Source organism: Haliaeetus leucocephalus, unplaced genomic scaffold (genome assembly GCF_000737465.1).
Source record: "Haliaeetus leucocephalus isolate CR32 unplaced genomic scaffold, Haliaeetus_leucocephalus-4.0 Scaffold217, whole genome shotgun sequence".
Taxonomy (NCBI): Eukaryota; Metazoa; Chordata; class Aves; order Accipitriformes; family Accipitridae; genus Haliaeetus; species Haliaeetus leucocephalus.
The window spans coordinates 12,927,658-12,947,531 of record NW_010972653.1 but is presented as its reverse complement, the minus strand read 5'-3'; positions in this window follow the sequence as shown (position 1 = coordinate 12,947,531).

Below are 19,874 nucleotides of genomic sequence, written 5' to 3'. Positions count from 1 at the left end.
ATCAGTCATCAATCACCATTGTCAGTATCATACTATTTAACAGCAGGGGGGTTAGCAGCTACTGCTGCTTGCCATGTACAAATGTGAATAGTAATTTATTTTAGATAGCTCATAAAAAGCCTGTGAGCCTGTGCTCATAATACAGTCTTCCCTTTTGCATTTTTTTCCATTTTTTCCTGTAATATGACATCATTTTCTGATGTTACATGGAACTAAAACACATTACAGTAGCATATGTAAACCCAGTGCAAATTGTCTATAACAAGCTGTCATTCAGTTTCTACTTTGAACAAATAGAAATATTCAACTATCTTTGCTTTCTGTTTCTTTTCAGATTTTTTAAACACACTGCTTACTGCTTTTGTACTTACACAGTTTGACAGAGGAAGGTCGATATTTGTAAATATGAATGGTTGAGTAAATCATTAACATTTGCTTAGAATTAGAGGTTTTATTGAATGAAAACAAACAAACAAACAAAAGATGCCATTGGGCAGATTAAATTGAATTTTAAAATTAGGAAATTACAGGAAATAATGAAGCAAAATCTGATTTTAGTCATACACGTTGAGCTCAGAAACTAGGAAAGTTGCTTTGTTTTTCTTTAAAATTCAGGCTTGGTTTTTGTTGTTGTTGTTGTTTTGTTTTAGTTTGCTGAATTTCAAACTGTCCTAATGTCCAGTTGCAATCAAAAACTGTAGAAAAATGTTTCTGAAGTCCATCTGTGTGTAGGTCTGGCTGTTATACACAAAACAAAAAGGTAATGTAAACCCATTAATGGTTTTTTCAGCTAATGTTGCAGAACGCAAAGAAAATTTCAAAGGTAACCCTTGGTCAGCTTAACAAATCTACATCTGTTAGATGAAAAATACCAGCAATATAATACAGTATTGTAGGGCCTCCAGCTGTTATATTCTTCATATGAGCAAGAAACTCTGAAGAAAATTTAATAAATAATCCTTTCCAGTCAGTTTCTTGTTCATTTTGTTAGTAGTTTTTGGCTTTCTTTTTTGTTTATTCCTGAGGTTTTTGTACAGTAAGTTTCATTTATCTGTCACATCTCAGAGCCCTTCACATTTCCTGAGAAAGAACAAAGTCATCAGATCAAAGTTGTTGTCCTGATCCTCCCCCACATAGAGGAAGTTGCTCTGCAGATGAAGAGCTTCCCTAGGAACAGCGGGCCAGGGAGGGAAGCTGTTGTGTGATTAAAGTTTTTGACAGGTGTTCAAAATTGACATTACTGCTTTGGAAGGCTTTCTGTAGTGGCAATGGCAGAAAAAAATCGGAGTATTGAAAACGAGCTAAGGAGCTGTTGTCGATGTTTTCTACTCCTGCCCTTACAGTGTATTCTTCAGTGACCTGTCTCACTATGACCACCGAGGAATGTGTTGGAGGAAAGGTCCCAGAAAAGAGAACAGTTAAATTATGTGATCTTTTGTGTTAGAGAGCCCAGATCCTGTGACTTCTTTAGCCAGTGGCTCATTTTGGGGAGCTTATGTAAGGAGCGTTTATCCTGAGTGAGTGTTCTTTGATCAGGGACACTCAAAATTGGGGCACAACTGACAAATTATCCTAAGATGTTTGTTTGGAGTATTGATTAAACAGGACTTCAGACTGGAACACAAGTAAAAGAAAGCAGTCGTAGTTTTATCAGTTCTATCCACATCCTTCAAATGCCTCTCCTTCTCCGCTATGTTTGAGTCTTCTGTTCAGGTTGGATCTCTTTCTCCTGAAGTTATTTTACAGAGGGCTGTGTATGCATGCACTTACATATGGTGCTTCTTCAGAATAAGACTCTTAAAATATTGTGCAGTGGCCAGGTAATGGCAGCCAGGAAGTCTGCTTTCTGAGATATATGCAGAAGACTTTACCCCCAGTGTTGACCAGATCATTATGACGGGCTAATAATACATGCTATATATTTTTTTTAAAAAACAGGTTATGTGCTTCAAAGCTGTTAAAAACTGCTGCTTGTATCACACATCTTGCCTTTCTCCAGGCTAGCTGCAATAATTTTTTTTCTTGTGTAAAATATTTTGTAAACAAAAAAAAGCTGTTATTAAAAAAAAAAAAAAAAAGATGGGGGGGGGGGGGGGGGGGGGGGGGAAGAACGCTGGCATTATGATCAAGTCAATCTAATTTTCATTCCCAGTATTTCATTCTGCCATTTCACTACATGCTGCTGTGACATGAAGTAGGTGCAAAAGAACTTTTTGTACAGAGATATATTTTTTATGAAGAATTTGTAAAATTATTAAATATGCTGTACTTTTTTGATTAATGTAGGTAAATTGTTAAAAATAAATGTTTTTACAATACAAAAAATTGTAATTTTCCCAATAATGTAAAATTTACCATCTTTAGCTGATTTTCAGTTCTGATCCTATTACACATGTATTAATATTAAAGTGGCCTGTTAAAAATAAACAGTATTCTCTTTGGAAAAAAAAAAAAAAAAACAACAAAAAACAAAAAACCAAACTATCAAAGATTGTAATATAGCCTGTGCAATGCCACCTACCTTGAAAGCAAAATCAGAGTTCTAATTAAATATTTAATTTTAGATTTTCAGCTTTTGTGTGACCTATTCTTATGAACTTTTTTCCTTCTACTTACTTTTATGCTTTTAAATCTCAGATACTGATTTTTCATTACATTGGGTTGCTCAGTAGAATCTTAATCTTGTCATTTTAAGTTCCCAAACATTATGTAACTTGGCAAAAATTTTCAGGTGCTGTCTAGTGAGATGGGATCTACCTCCTGTTATCTTACACTTATTAAGATTTTAAAATGGGACTTAGGCTGCCAGATCATTTGGTTGTTTTATAAAAAATAACCTGTTTATTCTTCCACAAGCCTGCATCCTACCTGTGGAAGTGATGGATCACATGGAGCCGGAGGTATTTCCAATTCTAACATCTGAGAGCTAGTTCTGCAGTCACTTAGACGTACATACTTCTACTGAAATGAAAATGCTTACATACATAAAGATAGCCACATATATTAGTGTTTTCAGCATCAAGGTGTGAAATTCTAAACATTTTTTTTAAATTTATTTTACTCTGTATTCATCTAAAAAATTTTGTATTTGATTTCTTGTTGACAGCTTAAGAAAGAATGAGTCAGGCTTCAAGAATATTCTACCCATTATTCCTTTGGGAATCTGTGGTAGTGTATGACTGTGGTTCACTTTTAGAAAAAATTAAGATATGTGCATGTCCTTGCTTCCTTTCTCATCTTCACAATCTGTCCTTCTGGTAATAGGATATCTTATAGACAGTTGTTAAAAGTTCTCATCTCTCAGAATGATCTGATTTTCCTTCTGACAGTAAACTATAAACTATAATTACTAATACTATCAATGCAGATATCAAGGCATTATCTGTCAGGGACTCATGATTTTTACCTCTTGTCACAAACAGTAGTCTAACATACACTAAGCAGGTGAACTGTTGTTCTTTTCACTATTGCCAAACTGCAGTGCCAACTTTTGAAAATTATTTCACCTTATGGTCTATTGATGGTATATTTAATTTCAGATTCTAGACAAACCATTTATAGAAAATAAGTATTTTCTGTGTGTTGCGGATACAGTTATGTAAGAGCCACTCTCAGTTGAATCTGTAAAGAACAAAAATACTTGTTTTTCAGTGGGCATCTACTAGCTCTGTAGCAGCAGTGAGGTCATACGCAGTATCAAAGGGATAGCATACCTATTGGTGTGATTTACTCAAAATGGAAAATGCTTTTTTTTTAAAGCTGCTTTTAATTTCAAACTCTGATAAACTACATTAAATACACTGCTACCTGCTTTAGCATGATTACTAACTCAAGACCACAGGAGCTTGAATGCAAATGGCTCAATGCTTGAGAGAACAGAGGTCAAAAGTGGACGAGGAAGAGGTCTTCTGCAGAATACTGCCTTTAAACAAGTAGAATAAATTACTTTTAAGCATGTGTGTTTAATGCACAAAAAGAAAAAAGAAAGTAATGCTTTAGGGATCCATCCCAGAGGCTTTTTTTTTTTTTTTTTTAGGGTGAACAGTAAAGCAGTATTACAGTTTCAAAACCTTGTCAATGACAGTCTTCTAACACAAAATTGTTTCCACCAAAGAGCACAGGATTGTAGTCTGGACCTCACTAAGGCAGATTAAAAAAATCTAACAATGGCTGACATATGCCTAGTGATTAGTTATCAGGACTTGATTATATATGATATAAGGAAGTAGAAGATCCTCCTTCTAAACAGTTACACGTATGCTTATATAAAATTATAATTATTTTAGATTACAGACATATGTAGTAAATGTATAGAAATGTGAATATGCTTGGAGCCTAATCCACAGGGGAACTTGGGCTCAGTTTTGCAGTGTTTAACTTTCAGGTCATTTGTTGCTTGGTAGAAGCTTCAGCATCAAGTTGTGTGTCTATGGTCCATCAAGAAATGATGGGAGAGGTAAGAATTTGCATGTAAGGTCCACAGAAGCTAGCAAGCTGAGTGGAGCTAGCTATACTAATCAGTAAGAAATACTAAGGCAAGAGGAATGCTTAAGCGTCTCACTTTTGGCTTAAGGAACATAAATCTTTCCACTAGGATTCATAAAAGAAATCATTCAAAGTTGGACAGATTAGTCCTATCAGTTCTTTTTTTTTGCCAGGAAGCCCCAAAACACAACGGATAGTTAGTGCTCCTTTTCCCTCTTCCACCCAATAGTGTACTGGTTAGAGTGGTCAAATTAGATGTGGAAGATGAGAGTTCAGATAGCTTCTTTAGCCTAAGCAGAAACACCAGGTTAATCATAAAGAAGATTGCTACAAGCACTCAGTTGTTGAAAGCAGGTGCTGGTAAAATATCATTACCTCTTTCTCCTTGCAGTGCAGTATTAGACCTAGTAAAAAATTCCAATAATTCCTTTTGGATCATGCCTTGCAGGCAAAATCTGTAGGGAGAATTCCTAGTTTGAGAATCCTTTTAACCATGATGTGAGTAACTGGCCACAAAGAAGAAACTTATGTGTCTGGTCATCTGGACAGGAAGAAACACGGGTACTTTAATTGGATTGAAGGTCAAACAGCAGCTGGAGGAGGATTTTGAGGATATAAATTTTGAACTCAGCAAATTAATGTCAAATAGAAACCAAAGACCTCTTTGTATCTTGGGGTACCAAAAGTTTGAGTTTACCCATGCTGTGAAAGAACACAAGTAAAATTTGCTTGAAGGAAAAGATTAGACAGAAATGCAAACAAACAAACAAATGCCTGATTCAAGTCTCTTCAAGAATAATATTTTCTGAAGTGTAAAAACTCTTAAGGACCCCTTAAATCAACAGTTCAGACATGAGACTGGCTTAGCAATGAAATGATATTGTAAATAACATTAGAAATACTTTCTAAGTAATTCAAGATTGGAAAAATATAAGCATCAGCTGAAAAGATGGATACAGGTAACAATACAAATAAGATTATAGACAAAAATTTGTTAAAGGAAACTAAAGATATCAGAAAAAAAGATCCATAGCTGCTGGTTCTTGGGATGATAAGGGAATTTTTTAAAGAATGTGAGGAATGAAAGAAATTTGAGTAAAGAAATACTAAGTGCAGTGAATGGAGACAGAGTTAGCAAACAAGAATAATGTAAGTATTAGTTACTTATTGGAATTTTTCACCTTGGATTTTGTAACTGGAAAGAGGTAATGTTAGATATTTACTGCATTTAGAGATTACATAGTACTAGACAGACTATTTGTAAACAAGAAGGATTTAAGCAACAACTGACAGACATAAACATTGTAAAAAATCATAAACAACACAGGACTAGTGGTAGTTCTGAGGAAATTATCTGAGTAGCCCTTGACCATGTAGCAATTTTGATTCAGTCCTGGTAATTAAAGTAAGTGCCAGAAGCCTGGAGAACTGCTATTATTGTGCTAAAAATTAAAAAGAAAAGACCAAACAAATGACCATTTATCGTAATATTAAAATTTGAGGGAAAAAAAGGAAATCTGATTGAGATCCTTTTGATAGAAAATAAAATGACAGGATAGAGTTGAAATCTTGTCAACTGATTTTAGAGAGAACAGTTCTTGTCACCCAAATCTCATTTAATTCTTGAAAGCCTGATTGATAACAAACATAACTACCTACTTATTAAATTAAAAAAGAGACAACTGATTTAGTAGCACACAATAATTAAGAAATAGAAATGGAGAACATCAGTAATTACACAAGAAGTTGATTAAGAAATAGCTCTCAAGCAGACAATGGGGAATTATCACTGAAAAAGGCAATGCTGGAAAAAGTCCATGGATCTGCTGCTAGGCCTGGTGCTGCTCAAAAGTGACATGTAAATAAGGATAACACTTGTTGAAAAAAATGTAGATAATACAAGTAATTGGAGGATGATAAATGACAATGAAAAAAGTCATGTGGCACAATTTGGTCTGGTTGGTAAGTCTATTTAAACAAAGTGTATTTAAGGTAATAGCTCAAGAATAGTTGAAAACAAGAAATAAGGACATAGGGGCCATCTTTAGAAAATGGATATTAGATCCTAAAAAGTAGTATCTCTGAAAAGGATTTACAAGCACGTTAACTGTGATGCTGTGGCAAAATATGAGGTATTGAATCACTGGATATAAAACAGGAATACTGCACAGGAATAGAGAAGTGATTTTTAGTCTCACTGCATATGAAGCTGTATGAGATTCTGCATATATTTCTGCAGTTCATTTTGGAAATAGAATGTCAGAAAAAAATTCGAGATCATGTACAAGAACATACAAAAGTGATTTAGGGTCTAGAAGAAATACCTTCAGCAAGAAATTTAAATCTATTTAATCAAAAAGATCAAGAGTGTACCATAATACATTCATGGGATTACTAAACTGTCCTTTCATTTAAGGAAAAAAGGCATGACAGAAACCTTGGTAGACATGAAATTGTAGCTAGACAATTAAAAGGGAAAATTAAGCACACATAACTAAGTTAAACAGTTCAGGAATCTAGCCTGAAGGAAAAGTGGTACAATATAAATTGCATCTTGTATCCATATGGTTAAATTTCCTGCCCTTCCAAAAAAGCTAGACATATCTAATAGTCTGTTGGGAAGGGTCCCTGTCATTGTCCCTTAGGCTCAATCGAGATGTGGTTTAGGAGGCTGGTGAAGAAGAATATGTGCTCCTTCTGGCATTCTGGAAGAAGCTGGGTGTTGATCTAGGTTGTTAGGTAGGGAAAATAGATTCAGGGAAGGAAGCAAGGAAATGTGAATCAGAAGAGGTGTGCATGAAGGAAGAGTCTTCTATTACTTATCTCAGGGTTTCCACAGGACACAGTGCCTCTACTGGGACACAGTGGTTATGGACTTCAGGGTGTACCCTATGTAGATATACTTCTACAGCAGTAACCCATATGTGAGCATACCGATGTGGGGAATTCACAGACAGCAGATGTGGCTGTATTATTGCTATAGGCAATAGCATAGCAGTAGTACAGCAACCTGATGTAGAGCTCCCTCCATTTACTGAAGGGTATTCACTTTTTTCCCAGGTGCACTTGAGATAACATAAGATGTTGGATCCCTCCTTACACAAAGTGGCTTGCAATAACAAAGAAAAGACACTAACAGGGGTTAACACATTCTGTCTGATATGCTTCTTTCACAGAAACATCTGAAGAAGATGTCTCGATCACAGGAAGGGGGTAACCTGAGGAGCTATGCAGAGACAGGTTGGCTTGTCAGGCACCGGTCACGTAACTAAAAAGGCTTATGAAGGGACAGAAGGATGAGGCCCTGTTTAGAGCCCTCTGGAAGTGGAACAATACACAGGAGGGGTGGCAAAGGGCCAACTGTCAGTCCTGATGGTCTTTGTTGATACAATCATATGGAAGCCAAGGTGGAAGAGTGAACCAAGAAGCATGAGAACAACAAGAGTCTTCAGGAACACTTTGGTTTGGATGGGCTAGGGGAAGAAACTTCAGGAGCTCCTGAATCACTCAGAGAGATAGCTTGGGAACCCTCAAAACTGCCAGGTTTATGCTGCTTATCTTGACATTGGTGAGAAAATGAAATGGACAAATAGGACTTCACTTACCCTTCTCCCCACCACAACTATCCGTTTCTGGTGCACAATATGTGGCTTTTGTTTGTTTTCTGAGTATTAGACTTTCTTGTTATCCATACACATCCTTTTGATCCCCTTCTTTTTTTTCTTTTTTTCCCCCTGCTTTCCCTGTAACTCACCCTCCAGTTTGCTATGACTTTGTAAATAAAAAATGTAACTCATAAAGGTTTTGCTTGTGACTCTTCATTTCAGGGAATAGCAAAGTCTCGTGAAGGTGGGAGAGGTATCTGAGTAGTTGAGGGGGGGAGTCAGAACTTGATGTGGTTAGGCAAGGGTGAAGAATGAGCAAAGTGATGGGATCAAGTAGGTTGGCAAAGGCTGTGTGTATCAGGAAATTACAGGGAAGATGAACAGTTTCATCTATTTGGGGGGTTTGTTATTTTTAACTACTGCTGTAATGTAGCAGGCTTGGTGGACTGCAGCTATCATGCTTGAGAGGGTTGTGACTGAACTAGCTGTGTAATTTGAGAGTGGAGAGGATAAGCAGCATCTGCCATGCTGGAGACTGCCCTTGGTGGAGGGAGCTCCCAAGTGCTCCCTCTGGGAGGGAAAAGGATGCTCGCCTTGTCTTTTTATTGTGTGGAATGAACCACTCAAAGACTCTTACACAATGTCTGTGGTCAGTATATCTTGTCCTGAGTCTTCCCCAGTGCTGCACAAAGGCCTGTGAAGTGAGAGAAATTTAGTCCTTACAGTGGAAATATTGCCAAGAGTCTGGGGGGGTGTGGGTTTGTGCAAAAAATGGAGGGAATTCCAGTCTTTGACATGGTCAATGCCCTTAAACAGCTTTCCCACCTGCCTTACCTTCTTCATCCCAGGCCCTGCATGGTCTGGGTAGTTGCACAGCACCCACAGCCTTGCAAAGGACATGGATGGACAAGGTGACTGATGATTTCTGTACCCTCGCTGCTATTCTGATTGCTATTTCCTATGTGCTTGCACAGTGACCAGTCACTGTTGGAGGTAGCACCGGCACAGAATGTGATGACAAGTCTCTTCTTCACCTGGTTGCTTGCCTGTGGTATTCTGGAAGCAGATGACCTGCACAATCTCCCTTAGGAGAGCAGTGCAGTGTGTCTTCAAATACAGAAGTCCCACAGTGACTGTTGTTACTGTCAGTACTAGCCAGTTTCTTTGGACTAAAGCCCAAGATTTGCAGCACCTTGTCCTGGTTTCAGCTGGGATAGAGTTAACTGTCTTCCTAGTAGCTGGTACAGTGCTATGTTTTAAGTTCAGTATGAGAAGAATGTTGATAAAACTGATGTTTTCAGTTGTTGCTCAGTAATGTTTAGTCTAAAGTCAAGGATTTTTCAGCTCTCATGCCCAGCCAGAGAGAAAGCTGGAGGGGCACAAGAAGTTGGCACAGGACACAGCCAGGGCACCTGACCCAAACTGGCCAACAGTGTATTCCATACCATGGGACGTCCCATCTAGTTTAGGAACTGGGAAGTGGGGGGCAGGGATTCACCGCTCGGGGACTGGCTGGGTGTCGGTTGGCGGGTGGTGAGCAATTGCCCTGCGCATCATTTGTACATTCCAATCCTTTTATTATTGCTGTTGTCATTTTATTAGTGTTATCATTATCATTATTAGTTTCTTCCTTTCTGTTCTATTAAACCGTTCTTATCTCAACCCAGGAGTTTTACTTCTTTTCCCAATTTTCTCCCCCATCCCACTGGGGGGAGTGAGTAAGCAGCTGCGTGGTGCTTAGTTGCTGGCTGGGGTTAAACCATGACACACCTGATGATGTTGACTCAGGGTCTGGCACCTGGCAGAGGTCCTTTTCTCTTCCTGTATTTCCTGTCTGATTTCCAGTATCTGTGCAGTGCGGTGTGGTAGTGAGTGGTGGCTCTACTGATCTGTCCATCTTTAAGGATGAGAACAATTCATAGTAGTCACATGAAGGTATCAGAGAGAAGGCATCAAAGGCTGTCTGACATACACACAAGTGGAAAAAAATAGATTTCATGTGCCCGAGTTGTACCTTAGGTAACAACAATGCAGCAGAAGCCGCCATTTGAAGAACATGGAGCAAAACACTTCTTGTATGTAATGGTGATATGCAGTGTGATGCATAGGAAAGATGAGTGGATGGCATATTACAGAATCACAGAATGGTTGAGGTTGGAAGGGAGCTCTGGAGGTTGTCTTGTCCAATTCCCCTGCTCAAGCAGGGTCACCTGCAGCCAGTTATCCAGGACCATGTCCAGATGGTTTCTGAATATCTCCAAGAATGGAGACTCCATAACCTCCCTGGGCAACCTGTTCCAGTGCTCTGTCACCCTCACAATGAATAAGGTTCCTGATGTTCAGACAACACCTCCTGTGTTTCAGTTTGTGCCCATTGCCTCTGGTCCTGTCACTAGGCACCACTGAAAAGAAGCTGGTTTCGTCTTCTTTACACCCTCCCAAATGTTGATGAGATCCTCTCTGAGCCTTCTGTTCTCAGGCTGAACAGTCCCAGCTCTCTCAGCCTTTTCTCATAGGTGAGATGCTCCAGTCCCTTCATCATTGTGGCCCTTCGCTAGATTCTCTCCAGTATATCCATGTCTCTCTTGTATTGAGGAACCCATAACTGGACACAGTACTCCAGGTGTGGCCTCACCAGTGCTGAATAGAGGGAAAGGATCACCTCCCTCAACCTGCTGGCAACATGCCCCCTGTGGAGAATCCACAACCTCTCTGGGCAACCTGTTCCAGTGCTCAGTCACCCTCAGAGTAATCCAGCCTTTCCTGATGGTCAGACAGTGTCTCCTGTGTTTCAGTTGGTGCCCATTGCCTCTTGTCCTGTCTATAGCTTCTCTAGGGAATCTTATGGGAGACAGTCTCAAAAGCCTTACTGAATTCAAGGTAGACAGTGTCCACTGCTCTCCCCTTGTCTGGCAAGCCAGTAATTTTGTCATAGAAGCTTATCAGGTTGGTCAAGCATGACTTCCCTGTAGTGACTCCATACTGACTACTCCCAATCATTTTCCTGTCCTTCATGTGGCTGGGAATGTTTTCTGGGATTATTTGCTCCATCTATTGATTGTTCCATCCACCTAGTTGTTCCATCATTCTGTTTTAATGCTGTCTTAGGAAAAAAACATATTAGTAACCTTTCTTTTGGCCTCTCAAGGCCTTAAGCTTTGTCTTTCTCATTTCTACTTTCTTTGAAGTATAAAGGATGGTGAGAAAATGATGGCCCTTCATCTCCTCAGTAGCTCAGTACTGTCTTCTCAGTCAGATTTGCTTATGGTTCATTGTCTCTACTGTATTTTTTTTTTTGTATCAATAACCTGCTCAAGTTAAGTGACATTCACTTATGAACTTTCACTCAAAGAAAGCATTTATGTGTGTGCACTCATTATCTCTTGTTCTCTGTCCCTCACACACACACACACACACATGCACATTTACTTTGCATTTTCTTTAGCGAAAAAATCCAAACGTTCCTTCTTCTTGTGAACTCACATAGTAGCTGGAAAACATATATGCTGGCAGTAAGGAAGTAAAGCAATTTTTTTACAGCTCTAAAAACTTCCCATTACAAAGGAGATAAAATTTTGCTACTCTCAGCAATATTTTTTGTTTTTAATAAATTGCATTTAATGACAACTTATACTATTTTCCCTAAAAAAATTTTTAATCTTAAGTTATCCTTGGAGGCGGTCCATCAAGTATTCTATAGTAAGTAGCTTATTGTCCCATTTGCTCCTTCTGGAATCCCTTTTCTAAGTATGTTAATTATAACTATTTTAAGAGTTTATTCCTAATGCTAGGAATGGGATGAGAAAGTGTATGCAAATAAAATCTGCTTCTCCATAGTCTTGCTTACTTTTCTTTCAGTTATTTTTTTTCTTCAATGAATCATTTCTTTTCAGGAAATTTCTATGATATTGCTCTTGCTTATACTCCAACTGTTGGCAAAAGGCTTATGCAAGACTTAAGAAATGAGCATAATTTGCTAATGATTCAAACCTTTCCTGAGCAGGGTATCATTATGCTCTTACTTTCTGAATTTCTTTTAAAATTAATTAAGTTCTACTTTCATGTGAAGCCACTGAAAATATGGTCATATCCTTAGAGGATGTATGTATGTTAAATCCACAGAATGACAGACTCATGTAGGTTGGAGGAGACCTCAGGAGCCATCCAATCCAACCTCCACCGTAAAGCAAGGCCAGTGAGAGAGAGCATGCCCAGGGCCACATACAGTAGGGTTCTGAATATCTGCAAGGATGAAGATTTCACAGCGTCTCTGGGAAACTGGTTCCAGTGTCATGCTGGTCCTCACATTGGGTCAGAATTTCCCATATTCCAACTTATGTCTGTTGTCTCTTGTCCTACCATTGTGAGAAGAGTCTGGCTGTGTCTTCTCTGCACCCTTCCATTAGCTGATTGTAGATAGCAGAGATATCTCCCTTTAGACTTCTTTTAAGGCTCTTAAGTTCTCCTAGCTTCTCCTCATGTGTGATATGTTCCAGATAGTTACTGAAAGTAAAAACCAAAAGGCTTCACCTATGCTAACAAATAAAACAGTACCAAAGAGCACTCTCTGGTCCTGAGGACAGGCTGTTGTAGCAGGGATTGTACCTGTATAGCTGGAAATCAGATAAGAAAATTCAAATCTGAGTCTAAGAGGGCGAAAGACAGATATATAGCAGGGTCTTAAGAATTCTCTTCAAAGATACTAAGCTAATTTAGTGCTGACACAAACCCACTTGTAGTTTACAAGGGGTCATTCAGAAGTAGTAAGACTTTAAAAGACTATTGCTTGTTCAAAAACATTTCAGGTCTTTAGTTATAGTGCCTTTTTTTTTTTTTCCCCAGGTGCATTAAATGGTAGTCTGTTGAATCCATTGCTTCATTTCTCAGAGATGTCTTGTAAGTACTATTTTTATACTCACAAGCAAAGATGATTTTAAAGGTCATATTAAACTGAACCATTAATCAACACGAACCCAGAAATGTCTAATATTTAGTGCACCTGCTGCATTTGCTTTCTGGTTTTCCATAACTACCTGTACTAACAAACTGGTATTGCACAGAATGACATTTTCATGAAATACTGCAGGTGATGAAGGAGAGGAACTACTGTATGTACTGTACAAATTTCGCAGCTTACACTAATCACCACAGACAATATAGAAAGCACTTTCAATTGTAGAAATCTTTAGAGCACAGCTCTCTTTACGCTCTCTTTACTTTTAATTATTGTTACTCACACTCCATAAGTTTCAATTTCTGGATCAGTTCTTCATGTGCTCTCTGCTTTGTTATACAGACTCTATAGAAAGTTACTAAATTTGGTAGCAGAAATATTTCACCTTCAGATTTATTCTATATGTCTTTCAGTAATAAGGAATAAATCGTCACTCCATTTTGGGGGAGATTTAAAAGAAAGGGGTTACTGTAAAATACTTAATATATACCTACACCTTTTGGGGTTTTAATTAAGTTGAAGTAGCTAAGCCATATGAGTAGAGATCTTACACTTACTTTTAAGAATGCTAAGTTTTTGTAGAAAGACCAAGTTTTTGTCCTCACAACAGTTTACTTTGTGTTAAGCTTTTCCATCAAACAGGTTATTTTCTGTTACTAGCAACAGCTTTGCACCTAGCTGACATCCTAAGCCAAGCCAGGCATCTCTGACAAAATACAAAAAAGCCTCCATGACTATTATACTGTCAGCTTCCCAGCCACTTCAAGCAATTAATTTTGAAGACTTCTGACTATATTTATGTAAAGCTAATCCTTTGTATTTTTCTCTGTAATACACGTTCCGTTATTTTTATGTTGCATTTTGAGACATGCCTTGCAATGTAGAAATATCAGGTAACTTGATTTACTGCTGAGAGGCTTTCTATGCAGTTTATGACTAAATCAAGGGGTTTTTTTCCCCTACCCTATTCATAAGCTTTATATGCCAATATCATGAGAATGACCCACAAGCTCTTTTTCATCTTCAAAAAACTTACTGATTTGACTACAAAAATGATATTTTGGAACCGGAAAAATTTTACATTTTGAAGTGTCATTTTAAAAATATGGTAGAAATTTGTTGTCAGGAGGGATAAAGCTAGATTTAGACAGAACTCATCTGGAACAGATTTTAAAATTAATATGCTTAACTAGCAATGTTTTGCTGTAAGTGTTAGTCCCACCTACTTCTTGTGTTCACACAACCTACCTGTACTCTGGTTTTGAGACTTGGTCTACTAAGACCAAGAGGCCAGAACTTATTTTTTAAACACGGTAAATACTTCTTCTTCTAGAGACAATGTCAAGGCCCTACTTCGGTTTTGATGTCATTCTTAAAAATTACTGTGTAGGCAAAACAATAGAATTGTTGCTTCCCACACATTTTGTCAAAATCTACTTGCATGGAAATATGTACCTTTGCGGATTTCAGGTGGCATTAGCAGGCCTCATCACTGTTAACCAACAGCTACCATTGTACTTGTCTACAACACATGTAAAATGCACAGCATCCTCAATCAAATATTTGTACCTGTTTTGTGCAAAATATATGCTTTCCTAAAAAAGAGGGCAAAGAAGAACCAAGCCTCAGGTTTTTAAATGGGACCAGCTATTTGCACTAGTTTCTTTCTGCAAGACTGGATCTTTAGATGAAATGATTTTGCTGTCCAGTGTCTGTAATAGTTTCCTCTCCATCAAACTTCTTCCTTTATTTTATACATAGCTGATACTTGAGGAAATATCAAGTTATGTTTAAATGAAAGGACTCACATGGGATATTTATAAACTATAATCTCATTTAAATTTAAGGATTCATGAACTTACGAACATACCATGGTGATTTTTACCCCTTGTCTTCAGTTTCCCATTGAGTTTAGAAGAAGATTTTTAAAACATGGTGGAGAATATTCTCTTTTTCATATTTTATAGCAATTTCCTGGTTTCTTGCATGCCATGTGGTTATGGAAGCAGAAGTAAACCTTATTAAAAGCTTATTTGTGTTTCACTTCGTTTCATCACAGAGTTGGTCTGGGAAGCTTACTCTAGCCTAACATTAGGAAGCATAACTTATTCTAGCTGTGGCATAATGAAGGACAGAAATTTATGTGAAACAACATTGATAGTTACTTTGTATGTAATTATCTCAGAAACTTGGGGTAGCTGTATGTATGATTTCACAGTTTTTCAAATAAAATTGTAATCCCCCCAAAATATAGGAATGCTGTTGCCATCTGCAACAAAGAAGAAAACATCACTGTTGTGTCCTCAGAAAGCTTACTTCTTAGACTTGTTTTGGGGTTGTTTATCAGATAATATTGCTCAAATGATTTTGAAGGCAAGAGTCTTGTATTCCTTTGAGGGTGTGTGTGTAAGATTTGAAAAGTTTTTGAAGCAATTGTGTTAGGGAAAGCAGTAATGGTGCATGTCTTTGTGGACATTTAAAAGTGCTGACACATTGCTTTCATTACTGAATGTGTAATTTAAGACCTAATGGAAATATCAAACTTTCTGCTGCTGTATCTGTCAATATGTCAGCTTCAGAAACAGTTATGCCTTACTTTCCTTGTGCTGCAGGAGTACAATTTGAACTTGTGGTTACACGTGGGTGAACCTTACCTCTAAATCTCATCATTCTGACTCATGCATAGTATTCAAGCTCATAACTTTGAAATACAAGCAGTCTAAACCCTTGGATTTAAATGCTTTGTAACCTAATACCTTTAGGTGTGAGGTCTAGTTAATACAAACATAACTTTTCTGCATTTGAATCCTGCGCATGAGTGGATATTTCTGTTTTGTGTATTTCTGTACCACACAAAGCAAATGCAATCCAAATAAGGTAATTTTGATGTGATCTAAACATTTTAAGCAAATTCTCTTTCATCACTAAGAATCCCATGTAAGTTGAGCTTAAATTACAAACTGTTCCTTACAAAGTAGCCAAATCTGTCAGGTGTAACTGTACTACCTTCTTTTTTCTTGCTTTTTTTTTCTTAAAAATTGCCATGCATATTCAACTGAGAATTTGATACTATGCAGGTGGCATAACATCACAAATACTCACACAATTGCTTAAAAGTGTGTTTCTAAAAATGATGCAAAAGTATTGAAAGGAATACAGCTTTATTACAAAAAGCAGAATGAACATTATTCATTCAAAAATACTCATAGAAATTGATTTCTTAGAAAAATTTCACACGTGATTTAAATTTTTCTAACATGAGCTGTCTGAAATGGGTCAGAGAACTATTGACACCGTCTATTTTAGGCATTGTTTGGCTGCAATTCAATTAGCCTAAGTTTAGGACAGACACTCTCCTCAGAGAAAAGTAAGGCGTTTGGAGGGTGAGGCACTGCATGTCTCAGTTGAGTAACTCTGGAACACTTCCTATTCCCCAGCATCACTGGAGGGGCATGCTCTGATGACATGCTGACTGCAAAATCCCAGTGTCCATTAGGGGATGTTCCAGTGCTGGACTGTGTTAGGAAAACCATCACCAGCAGTTTGAGGAAGGTAATCCTTCATCTCTACTCAGCACTACTGAAAAACTTCTGGAGTGATGGGACCAGTTCTGGGTTCTGCACTACAAGAGAGACATGGACTTACTGGAGTCCAGCTAAGGGCCACAAAAATGATGAAGGGACTGGAGCATCTCTCATACAAAGAGATGCTGAAAGAGCTGGGAATGTTTAGCCTGGAGGAAAGAAGGCTGGAGGGGATCTTATCTATGTGTATAAATACCTGATGAGAAGGAGTAAAGAAGACAGAGACATAGTCTTCTCAGTGCTATGCAGTGATTCAGGACAACAGGTAATGGGCACAAATTGGCATTTCAACAGTGGAATAGGTTGCCCAAGGAGTCTGTGGAGTCTCCGGCCTCGGACATACTAAAAACCTGACTGGACACCATCCTGGGCAGCCTGCTATAGTTGTCCCTGCTCTGCACAATGGTTTTGACTAGATGACCTCCAGAGGTGCTTTCCAACCTCAATCGTTCTGTGAGTCTAAGATTCTGTGATATGTCAGATGTCACTGCAGGAAGTAGGGCTGGAAAGCATTCTGAAGAGCTACATCTTCCCCTCAATGTGTCTGTAGGCTCATGTTGCTCCAATAGATGCCTATAGTTAATTGGTATGCAATCCAGCACCTACAAAAGTAGGTTCTAGAGTTTTATGAGAGATGTATAGTTTTGAAAAAAATCTGCCCAAGTGTTTTGGCTGGGACAGAGTTAATTTTTTTCTAGTAGCTGGTATAGTGGTGTGTTTTGGATTTAGCATGAGAATAATGTGGATAACATGCTGATGTTTTAGTTGTTGCTAAGTAGCGCTTATCCTAAATCAGGGATTTTTCAGTTTCCCATGCTCTGCTAGTGAGGAGGTGCACAAGAAGCTGGGAGGAAGCATGGCCAGGACAGCTGACCCGAACTAGCCAAAGGGATATTCCATACCATAGGACATCATGCTCAGTGTATGAACTGGGGAGAGTCGGCCAGGAGGGGTGGATCGCTGCTCGGGCATCAGTCAGCGGGTGGGGAGCAGTTGCACTGTGCATCACTTGGTTTTTTTCTTGGGTTTTATTTCTCTCTCTTTTTGTTACCTTCCTTTTAATAATAATAGTAATAGTAATATTTTATTTCAATTATTAAACTGTTCTTATCTCAACCTATGAGTTCTACTTTTTTTCAATTCTCCTCCACATCCCACCAGGGGGTGGGAGAAGTGAGCGAGCAGCTGCGTGGTGCTTAGTTGCTGGTTGGAGTTAAACTGCAACACCAAGGTGGATGTCCTCACGACCAGTTCAACTTTCATATTTATTAGTTTTGTGACAGATATAGGATCAGCAGTCTGGTTGTGCTAGTTGCTGCTGCATACTGCTTATGCTATGCTGTAGTTGAAAGAAAATACATGCATATATATGTGTATATATCTTTACTTATAACTGACATCTCAGATTAGAAAGAATATCTTTTCAGACTGTCTCAGTGGTCAGAGCAATTCAGAGTGGTTATACAAACACCCATGAGCCAGTTATAGGGAATGAAAGGTATGAAACTGTTGTCTTTTTTTTTAATTTATTGTATACTGCTTCCTTCTAAAACAGTTTACTGTGAGCTCACAGTCTTTTTTATACCACATGTTAGTCCTTGGTCTTTTGATTCAGTGGCTCACATCATCTGTTGATCTTCACCGCTATTGGTGAAGACAGTAAAACAAGACAGTAAAACTAGCTGTTTGATCTAGTGAATACTGCCGATTTTTCCCCCCTCATTGCCCTCAACAAAAACCCATCTGGGACATTTCACAGGCTTTAAATGGAGTGGTTGATACCATGTTCACTGGGAAATAATTGAAGTAAACAAAATTAAATAGAATGCATGTTGTCTCTGTGTTGAAAGATACTTTTTTTTCCCTCCTGGTATCCCTAGATCTGACACAGAATACTTTAAAGCAGAGAAATCATGAAAACTTTTATATATTTTGAGATTGCTGTCCCTAGTGAAAAGTGGGCCATCAACTAGAAGTTACCAAATCATACACTTACAGAAGGTAGTATGCATGAAGATTAGAGTTTTGTTTTCATTTTTTTCTCAGCATCACATAAATCTGTTCAAATAAAGGAAATTAAAAACAAAACAAAACAAAGAAAACAAAAAACCCAACACAAAAAAAAGCCAAAAACCAGGGGCTGCAACTTCCAGAAACAGGAATAGCATTTTCCAACCAAAGAAATGCAAATTCCTGAAACAACATAATGAGCTATGGGACATAGCTATTGAGCAAAGACAAATGGCAGTATATTTAAAACTTATTTTGGAGAAAAATTGCTTAAAATACTAACAATTATTTTTTTTTTTAAATTAAGTTGTTATCTCAGTAAACACTCTAAGGTGCTCACTTATTTCTGAAAATGTAAATATATTGGGATGTGAGTCACTTTTATTCTTTCCAGCAGTCAAAATGTATTTACTGATATGGGTATGAGAATGTCAGAGGTGCTTGTAAAGGTCAGATGGGAAGTAATCTAAGCCACAAAAGTCACAGAAACAGTGTTTTAACAAGTAAAGACATTTCTAAATCCCTTCACCAGTAAAAACCACAAATGTCTATACCCTGTCCAACTTACAGTCTGATCCTTGATTAGACTCTATAACCCAGATTCAACTACTCTAATTTAATTCTCCTAAGAATTTATTTCCTCAGGCCTCCCAAAAATCTGGTGAGAAAGAGAATAATTTGTTCCACCAGAAGCCATGTGCCAGAGAAAGGTAGAATGAAGTGCCTGCTGAAGGTGCCTATACATGGGTGCTTTATATAGAGCAGCTAACTTGAACTAGATGACCAGTTTTCATACAACTGCAGTTAAGTGAGAGGAATCCAGGCCTAACCATAATATAATAGTTTAAATGGATGCTCACTAATTTATATACCACTGTAAAAAAATCTCTTTAGAAGTGACATTGACATTTGACATGTCAAAATATTGGATATTTTGACATATCAGAATGTCTCTCACATTTTTGTATGATTTTGTAAACAGAAATATTTTGGATGCTCCTGTACATGCACAAGTCTGACAGGATCAGGCACATGAGACAGTCAGCCTGATGTATTCTGGCAAGAGCAGACTTACTAGGCACGTTATTGCAGTTGCTCTGTGTGAGGGCTGTTTACCTAGGGCTTTTGGACTTCTGACTGCCTGTTTGTAACAGCTGCTCAAAGCTGGAACTCTGATTGTTTGAAAATCCCAGGAAGACGGATAAAGGTATTTTCTCTCTTTTGGGATATAGTTCC